The 7,443-nt window shown below is 36.5% G+C and overlaps 1 long non-coding RNA gene across 1 annotated transcript; it reads left to right on the top strand.

The window, feature by feature from the left end:
• The first annotated feature begins 403 nt into the window (after nt 1–403).
• Nucleotides 404–5,705, top strand: LOC104911728. The gene is made up of 3 exons (XR_794138.3): nt 404–1,126; nt 1,501–1,547; nt 2,824–5,705. It is a non-coding gene; the product is annotated as an uncharacterized LOC104911728 (long non-coding RNA).
• Nucleotides 5,706–7,443: the final 1,738 nt, after the last annotated feature.

Raw genomic sequence — 7,443 nt, 5'->3', positions numbered from 1 at the left:
TGCACAAGGCACACTGCCTTCAGGTTTGAAACGCTTAAAGAAGTCCTGCACTGCTTGATCTTTGTGCTGCTCCTTTGTGTCAGAGCACATTTGCCATGCAGTATGGAGTACAAATGTGCCACCAAAAACTCTCTGTTCGCACTGTCATTAAAATAATTTTTAGGAGGGAGATGTCAGAAAAGTCAAAGATATTGAGAGAATTATGTGGAAAATGAATGAGCTTTCTTTACCCACCACTCCGTCTCTCAGTAAATAGTGCTTCTGAAAGCACTTGTTCTGGTAATCTGAAGGATGTGCCACAGAAACTCCTGGTGAAATTTAGTATAGTGCACCATAATGTCTTTCGTCCTTAGCATGAAAAAAAAAAAAAAGACAAATGAAAATAAAAAAGCTGTTAGTTCTTTTCAGAATCTTTTCTTTCCAAAATATTTCCTTCATCTTTAGCCTCTGTTTTCCAGATGGCTTTAAGCAACTGTTACTCTACAGTGCACCACAAATTATACTAAGAAAGTGTAATTCCAAACTAGTTTGATTACTCCGATTAAGCAGAGAGCCACATCAAAAAGTAGCCTTTCTACATAATAAAAATGGTGATAATAGAGTAAGTCTCATAAGTCAAAGAGCTTTATTACCTCCTACTGTAGAAAAATGTCTTTGCTGCTGCGAAGGATGTATCCCTGGCTGGTCACGGTACCCTCATTTCCTGCTTAGATAGCAGAAGATACTCAGATAAAGAGTGAAAGGAATATGGAGCTGTGTGATTTATACAAAAGGAAGCATTAAAAAAGGGTTTTAAAAGTAAAAGTGAAGCTATGCTTAAAAACTTGCGTTTGAACTAAGTTTCAAAACAGAAAACAAAGATTTCCCAAGTTTCTTGTGCTCACTTTGAATAGGAAAGACTTGCTAATAGATCTGGGACCAAATGGGACAGAAGAAAGGACTGTTTACTGACTAAAATACCCTAAGACGTTCACAGCACCTGGCACAGCTTAAAACTAAATAGTATTATCTTACTGTAGGTTCAGAAAACTGTCTTGAACAGAAGCTGAGAACACCTCGTCGGCGATGTCAGCAGCCCAAAATGCTGAATAGCCCTGAGGACAACATGTACTATAACCAGTTAAATGTGAGTTCAAAGTGGCAATAAAGCTGTTTTACTGGCTTTGTTTCCAGTTAATAATTCTGTTATTAATACCTGTTTCAGCCCCTCCAGCCCCACCCCCACGTTCTTCTGCTCTCGTCTTGAACATGTGCTTATGCTCTTTATCTGTTGCTTTCATGTCAGGATGTCTGCCTTCACGGTGAATAATTGATGTGGTTTATCAAAGACGAGCAAGATGCATGCTTCATCAGGCTCACTTGAGCCCTTTGATCAAAAAAATTATGCTGTGACTTCTGATATTATCAGCATCTGCTTGCATTCAACACAAAATCACTTTGAATTAAAAATTAACGACTTGCTGCTTTGCTTTGACTGTGTGTTCTTGGCCCTCTCCACAGGGAACTCTAGAATATCAAGGGAGCAAGAGGAAGCCAAGAAAACTTGGGTAAATATCTATCTTCTTAGTTCTATGCAACTGTAAACAGAAGAAGTCCTTTGTGATATTACAGAATATGCAAAACTTTCTAGAGAGGCTTCTAAAAATAAACAATTAACATATCTCTGTGCATTGACGTTGGACGTTTTCTACAGAAGCAAATGTAAAACTCGTATGTAGTGCTGTCTGCAGACTGATTCTTTCAAAAACAGCTCCCCAGCTTCCTCTGAGTACTCCTACAAAAATAATCTTTATGTTTTAAAATGTGTTTGCCACTAATGAGTGGTGCCAGATGAAAGGTATTTAACCTGAAGTCCTCTGACCTAGAATATGACCAGCTTTGCAGCTCCTCACGATAGGTTTCAGCCTTCCTGGGGGAGCAGATTTTAAGAGGCCCCTCATCCCAAGAGAGTGTTGCTTCTTCTCAATTCAGCTGAGTCAGTTCTTGTTGTCACATGGACAGTTACCACCTGGAAATAGGTACAAATTGAAATCAGTCTATGAAAGTCCAACTGGCTACTTTTGAGTTACGAAAACATTTCACTGACTGGTGACATGGATTGGTGAGGACCACTATATACTGGGTCTTGCAAAAGCATCTACTCCAAGAATATATTAGAAGCTTCTGTAATATTTTCTCACTTATTAATTGATCTTCTGAATATAACCAGATGAATAGAAGGTCTTTGGGTCGAGGTTAAAGCCCAAAATTTTGCATGACTGAGCAGAATTTTATTTACTCAATTTCTCTCCACTATTTTAAAAAGTCTATATTCCTGTTTTGGAACAAAAGTACTGCTATGAGACCACATTGCTCATCATACTCACTAGAAAATGAAGGACCCTTGGTGTCAAAGGCTTTGCCAAAAAAATTAGTGATGTATTCTTTAGTTCATATGCACAGTAAACTGTCAGCTGAAATGCATTACCAAAATAATACCACATGTATGGTACAGACAAAAAAAACCAACCCACATTGCTTGAGTGAAATGCCCATTTGATGCAAACAGTTTGTCTATCATTCTGTATAGCTAAAAAAGAAAAACTGTATTGCCTTTCACTGATCCTTAGAACCATTCCAATTCCAATCATAAGCAATAGCAGCAGTAGCAACATAAAAGGCAGGTGTAAAAGCTACATCTCTCTGTTCAAATCACTCTAGCCTTTTTTTTTCCTTTCTTGTATTAGTACCCTTCATTTTTGCATCCATAAAGAATTTTCTGTTTCTGAAGATATTGACATAACCGATTTTTTAACTTAATAAATGTTGTTTGTTTTCTTTAAGCCAAATCAAAGTGCTTGATGGAGAGGATGAGTATTACAAATCACTGTCAGCTGTCGAATCTATCCCTGAAGATGACAGCTGTCTCAGTTCCCCATCTCCTCCTTCTTCAAGAAGAGTGTCTTTTGCTCAAAGCTGAACTTATTCTGTTGACTAACACTGCTAAGAGTATTTTCTTGCTGGTAATCTCTTCTAATTAACTTTGTGCTTGCTTATGTAATCCATTAAAAAAAATACACATTCAGTTAGCAACTTACTTTCAGTTATTTAGATCTGGTTTTGCAGATACAAATTGTATTTCTGTAAGCAATTCCAGTAGAGGAGGCAGCACTACCTGTATGTGTTGATGTTGTTAACCAGCACATTTCCTTAGCAGCAAGGTTAGTTCACGCAGATCCAGCTCCTTCCTCCCCACTCCCCCAGCTGCTGTTTCCAGCCTGTGCCATCCCGTCTGTTGTGCTGGCACAACTGTTGTGTGGAAAATAAGATCAAGGAACTGATCTATATTAAAAGAACACTGTACTAAAAAGCATCTTTTGAGATCATGGTGAAAATGTTCTATATTTCCTTAGTCTAATTAAAACTCTATCATTTATAACTTTCTATGCTGTGAATGGTTTTTAACATTACAAAAATGTACAGAGTAAATTCATCTAAAGTAATACGTGTCTTAATTTACCTCACAAGTATTTTTTCTTATGATGTATTAGTTTGCCATGAGTTTAACTGGAAAAACTATTACAAATATAAGAAGCAAAACAGTTTGAATGCTAACATTAGATGACTTCAGATTGCTTCATATAGCCCTTTTGATGGAAACCATCGTTATGATTGGGTATTCTTGTTACCTGTGCAAGTATCTCATATCTTTCTTAACCTGGGCTTAATCTCTGTGCTTGAGTGATTCCTCCCCTTCCACAGCTCTTTTGTATGTAACATGAAATAATGTCACCGGCAAATTTTTTTACTTGCTTTTCACTTTTTTTCCAAATTCCTAGTGAAACCATTGTTTATTTCTATGGAACAGAGACACTTTGCTGGTAACAACTTCTGTGGAAAAGTTGACTGCTTTGCTTTACTTTCAGCTTTTGACCCGTGGTTTTGATCTGTGACAATTCTTTCTTTCTTTTCTGTACATCTCTTGTAAAAAACTTCTGGAAATAAAATTTTCTTATGTGTACTGCCTTAAAAAATTTTGAGCAGATTTAATTTTTGATAAATGATGCTGAGTAAATCTGACCATTTGTTATACAGATTTAATGTTGATGCTTGTTTTCATCTCCCCTCGAATGAGTGCCATGACCTGTGCCAACAAACCTTCCTACTTGTGGAGGTGCAGTCCATGCAATCCAAGTTCACTGGATCCATCTTTTTGACCACAGGATGAGGAAAAATGGCATAGGAAACAAGACGCAAATGTGGTCGGAGCATCCCTAGGCTAGAATAGGGTTAGAAGGTAGATAGTTCAGCAAAAGTTTTGTTTCATCAAATAAACCCAGTAGTGAAGTCAGGGCAGGGCAGATGAGAACAAGAGGATTCTGTTGTTCCAAGGACAAGCCTTCATTCACTTTTCTCCCACAGTGTGACAATAGTTAAAATCCTGCAACAGAGGCAACAGTCCTTCAGTTCACTCCTTACTCTCTTCTGCTGTACATCTGGGTGTGGGCTTTAGAGCCTTTAAAACTTAAGGACTCATTAAATTGGTGAGTAGCTGCAGATGAAGCTGCATTACATTAGAAGATGCAGTGCAACCATGAAGGTCAGTTTTCTTTACTTTTTCTCAGAATATAACAAGAAGTATTTGTTATGATTCCTCATAAAAAAAAATAACATAAAACTTTTCCTACATAATGCATATATTCTCCAGGCCCATTAATCTGCAAGATATCCGGATGGAAAATGACATTATTTTGAAAACAGTCCAATAACTAAACTACATTCTTATACTGGCATAGGTCTTAGGGAGCTCTAGCAGTATTGGTGCTTTGTGGTTTCATCTCTCCTTTCTGATAATAAAGTTTCACTGGGAAAATAATGTTTTATTGTTAGTGCAATGCACATCATTATTATGTATAGTGAGAGTTTATCAATTGTTTCAGTTAAACAGAAGCAAGCCTTCCGGTTAGGTGTTACATCATGTGTCTAATAACCAAAAGCTTATCTTACACTGAGTAATGCATTATGTGGAGTAGTTGTATTAATTTCATAAAGAAATAAAGAGAAGTAAAAAAAAATAATATAATAATATAATTCAGAGAAGCACTTAAGCTGAAACCCAAGTCCTTATGAAACCAATGAAATTTCAGGTTATGATTAAGTACTTTGCTGAATGGGCTGAGTTAAGAGCTTCAGAACATTAAATAACAAGCAAAACAAAAGACAAACACTCTCTAGATGCATTCCTTAGGTTCTTCTTGTTTCTTCTTCCCAATTATTGAGTTTGCATCAATCTTAGTCATCGGAAATGGACTTCAAAAGATTTTGTGTCATATTTTGAGCAATCTTGAATTGCATGAAAGGGTAAATAACATTTTCCTTATCATATGAAATGCCACTATCTACATCTGATGTAACTTTTCAAATTGGTTTAATGTCACTAATATTTTTATTCTGAAGTTACTATCTGAGAACCACTGCGGAGTTATGCATTCTGAGTCAGAACTGTGCACAGAGCTGATCTGTGCTTGGCTTTATTTCATAAAATAAACCCCTTTCTTCATATGCTGTTTGTCTGATTCACTTCACACTCACCATGTAACGCCCTTGAGATGGGTTTTTCTCATCTTTACTTTAGTGCACATGTATCCCTTTAGATTATTAAAGGCCATCTCCTCGGCATTGTGCTGCCGGTGACCAGTTGGTCAGAACAGATTTTCACAGTTAAATGTGCAAAAACGAAATGAATTTTAAAAAAGATAGTTCTGAAAATATACGAGATCAGATACAAACACAGGTGCATAGTGCGCCCCAAGAAATAGGGAGAAGCAGTGCAGGAGACCTGTCAGTCTGATGGTCGTGGTCAGTGAGCATATGTCAACACAAATTGCTCAGATTTTCTCATTTGGTTTATTATTTATTATTGCATTCTGATTTATTTTCTTTCACGTATATTATCCTGAAATATTAATGTGTTTTGCTTAATAGTTCATAACATCCTGTTCTTAATATTTTATAAAAGTAAAGACTTTAAGTCCTGTTATGAAAAAGAAAATTTCATAGACCGTATCTGTAATACATTTAACACTTTTCAGTGAATGGGAGAGTAAAGAGTGACGACCAGCAAGAGATTTTAGTAGACCCTTCTGCAGACCCTAATGGCACTAGCAGCCAGTTCTGCCTTTCAGTTATGGCAGCTTGAAAATTTCTCTCTGTCCCAACTCACATTGGGCAGGGAGCTTTTGGAGATTAGTCCCTTTCATTTGGTAATTTTAAACTTGCTTCTCACTTAAACATTTACATCACTTCAGTAAGATAAAGGACCTTAGAATAGAAGTAAATTGCAGCCCTTTTAAATTTGCCCCCACTGTGACCTCCCTCACCCATATGCCATAAGAGTCGTGGAAAGGGCTTTTGTGTACTGAGGATCTTTTAAGTAGTCCCCATCGCACCATCTGAGGAGCTGTTACATAGAATCTTATAAAATATACATCTATATAATGTAAAACTAGAAACTTTGCTGAGACCAGTCAGACCAAAAGCTGTTGTTCCTTTTGGTGGCAATGACCACATTTTTTAAGCAGATACTTTTCCCTCAGTACTGAACAGCTATTGATTGTCTTGTGTTATTTACTGTAGTTGCATAATGCTTTTAGAAATATATTCTCACGTGATATTTTGTTCTATATTATATAACCGTGTTTGTACTTCCAAGTAATTTGTACCACCGTCTTTTAATTCCACTGAGTTCCTAACTTCTGATATGTTGTAGTTATGAGAACTGTGCATGGCATATGCAAACAAAGTGGATTTTTTTGTTTCAAAGAGAATGAATTTATTTAAACATGGTCCTTTCTAATGGAATAGGGCACCTTCTAATAGCATTGTCAGAGGGTAAGAAGGAGCTACTAGTTATTTTCTTCACACTACTTTTTACACACCTCCGGTGCACTTCTCATTCCATATAAATGGCTACAGACCATAAGGATTTGTAAGAAGTCTCATCATGTTGCTATTTTCCATATTCAGGTCTCTTCAACTTTTGCTGTATCTTATTTAACAGTAGTCTTAACTGAGTAATTTCTAACCTTTATTAGTATAATCAACCATCCATTACAGTGATGGAAAATCTTTTTATTTATTTATATATTCTATTCTGTTTAAAAACGGACACAGCTTTAAATATAGACAATATTAAAAATTAAAAGAAATGTAGTGTCTGTAGGTTTAGCAGTCTTATTCAATATTGAACTCAGTAAACTGTAGGAAATCAAGGTGTTTCATATACCTGGTGATGTGGCTGTCTCTGATGGAGCAATACATGTGTGCCCAGTTCCCACAGCATTGATGCTCAGTGCTCTCATTTCAGTATCTGTTGATCTTTACTTGGTTTCACATGTATGAGAACAGATTATCAAATCTCACATTTTAGAGTTCAAGTCCATAACTGTAAGTAGAAATCCACAA

Source organism: Meleagris gallopavo, chromosome 7 (assembly GCF_000146605.3).
Source record: "Meleagris gallopavo isolate NT-WF06-2002-E0010 breed Aviagen turkey brand Nicholas breeding stock chromosome 7, Turkey_5.1, whole genome shotgun sequence".
NCBI lineage: Eukaryota > Metazoa > Chordata > Aves > Galliformes > Phasianidae > Meleagris > Meleagris gallopavo.
This window is presented reverse-complemented; position numbering and strand designations above follow the sequence as displayed.